This window comes from Pyxicephalus adspersus, chromosome 2 (genome assembly GCF_032062135.1).
Source record: "Pyxicephalus adspersus chromosome 2, UCB_Pads_2.0, whole genome shotgun sequence".
Classification (NCBI taxonomy): Eukaryota; Metazoa; Chordata; class Amphibia; order Anura; family Pyxicephalidae; genus Pyxicephalus; species Pyxicephalus adspersus.
The window spans coordinates 134,324,156-134,326,795 of record NC_092859.1 but is presented as its reverse complement, the minus strand read 5'-3'; the positions used below and the strand labels follow the sequence as shown (position 1 = coordinate 134,326,795).

At 36.6% G+C, this 2,640-nt stretch overlaps 1 pseudogene; it reads right to left on the bottom strand.

The window, feature by feature from the left end:
* Nucleotides 1-218: 218 nt before the first annotated feature.
* LOC140322562 (olfactory receptor 5V1-like) lies at nt 219-1,152 on the bottom strand (annotated as a pseudogene).
* Nucleotides 1,153-2,640: the final 1,488 nt, after the last annotated feature.

Here is a 2,640-nt window from a genome sequence, read left to right as displayed (position 1 = left end):
CAATATGCATAGTCTTACAGTGTATTTAAAGATAATAAACTCAGGGATAAAATGTATTTCTTACAACATATGCGTTGTATAATATGTCAACTTTCCAACGCTTGTATAAGATCTTTTTTCTTCCACTTATTTTGTAAAATGAAATATAAATCTATTCTATTTGTAACTCCTCAATATACAATAAATTTGTTTGAAAAAAAATGTAAAAAAAAAAAAGATTACAGTACATGAATTTTTTTTGAAATCTCTAGCACCACCTCTTTAACATCCTTGTTTCTCAGGGTATAGATCAGTGGGTTCAGCGCTGGAGTCACAACGCTATAGAACAAGGTGGCCATTTTGTCCTGGTTGACCACATGAGAATCTCCTGGTCTCATGTACATAAAAATGGCTGTACCATAGAATAAAGTGACGACAATAATGTGTGAAGCACATGTTGAAAAAGCCTTCTTGCGTCCAACCGAAGTACTGATCCCAAGTATACTGGAGATAATGCAGCCATATGTTATCAGAATAAGAAAAAATGGTCCCATAATCACCAATATAGCACACAAAAAAATAATGGTTTTGTTAAGAGAGATATCTGTGCTGGAGAGTTCTAATACATATGGTACCTCACAGAAGAAATGGTTAATGATATTTGGGCCACAGAATGACAATCGCAATGCAAATAATGTGTGTATTAAAGAGTTTATGAAGCCTCCCATCCAACAGCCACTTGCCATTTTAATGCATAAACTTGTATGCATAATGGTGGTATAATGTAATGGGCTGCATATAGCCACATAGCGATCATAAGCCATTGCTAAGAGAAGGTAGCACTCTGTGCCTCCTAAACTGAGGTGTACAAACAGTTGGGTAAAACAGCCATCAAATGATATAGTTTTGTTTTGTGACAAAAAGTTTATAAGCATTTTGGGAACTATACTGGACGTGTACCATATATCCAAAAATGATAAATTGTTTAGGAAGAAATACATTGGTGTATGGAGGTGAGGGCTTATTCTGCTGATCAATACAATAAGGACATTACCCATGAGCGATATAATATAAACTCATCAGAAATATCACAAATAAAACAATCTGTATGTCTGGGCATCTGGTCAACCCCAAAAGAATGAAATCTTCAACTTTCGTGCAATTCCACTTCATTTTGGCCCATAAAGAAAGTCTGGAGATAGAAGTGTATGGTCAAAATGTCATATTATATGTCACATATTCACATTGATCCTAATACTTTTCTATCATCTCTCAAGATCTCCTTAGTCCCTGAAACTAGTGAGTTTTATCTAATGGTCCTTCTTTTTCTTTCACTCACCAGCAGCTCTGATAGGGGTTTAGCTATCTTGTTGAAGCCATTTACAAATCTTTGGTAGTAGGAGCAGAACCCCAGAAACAATACCAGCTCTGCTTGGCCAAGTGGTAACAGCCTTCAACTTCTTAGGAACATTGGCTACTGAACACTAAACTGGTGCTTCAAGTGATCAAGATACAAATAATAGGGATGAGCGAGCAAAACTTTAAATTTGATGAATTCATGAATGCAGCCGCGGTACTTCGCAGACCCATCGGAAGTTCGAGGAAATTTTTTAAGAGAAGGTCAGAGGGATTCTTGCTCATTCCTAACGCATACCACTTCTATAAAATACATATGAATTCTTTAAAAGAAAGCAAGGAGCATATAAAAGAATCCTTTTCTTTATTTTTAACCTCCATGGCAATATGATTGGATTAATATTTTTAAATGTCAAAGTGGAACATTTGTTCACAATGTTCACACACCGGGATGCAAAGTCAGGGGATACAGATGCCGGGCATTGCCAATAGGACGCAGATGCTGGGCATCGCCAAGTGGACACAGATGCCGGGCCAGCATCTCTGGAGGACGTTGCAGACTTGTGAGGACCAGGTAAGCCATGAATTCCACCCCAAATGTGGCTCAAGGGAACCTTTTTTTTGTAATGAAATTGAACCCTGAGCCACACTCGGCATAACCACCAGGGGGGGTTAAGTTGCAACGCCTAACTGAAATGTATTTATTGCACTTTACCAGACCTTAGATGTGATAGAAGTATTATTCTTATTTTCATTTTCGCTTTGTGTAAGTTAAATAAATAGCCATTAGTCCTGTCAATGCAGTGACCCTGTAACTTCCTGTACACTAAACTGAAATCTTAAACAATAGTATTGGCCTTACAAGTTTAGTCCGAAAAGAAAAGTGGTTTAAAAGTGATAATTTTGCTCTGTACAAGTACACCAAGGAATCCTTTTTAATTTAGGACAGGGAATGTGTTACTGGCAGAATCATCAACTAAAGGAAGAAAATAAGAAATATAAAGTAATATAGCTGCTTTAATTATGAACTAGTAAACTGCAACATAATACATTTTCTTTCTTGGATTAGGAATCTCTGTAAATCCAGAACACTGAACCACCTGGTATCTGTCAGACCTGCATCCTCTATTCGTTGAATATTACTCTAATCTAGAATGGTTCTTGTATTTAAAACTATTACACATTGTGATAACCCCATTCTACTTATCTATTGTAAACCAATATCTAAAAACAATATTACAAAGATTATAGACAGGATGACTCTCTCCTTCCCTCGGACATTATCACTTACCTTTGGTCAGTCAC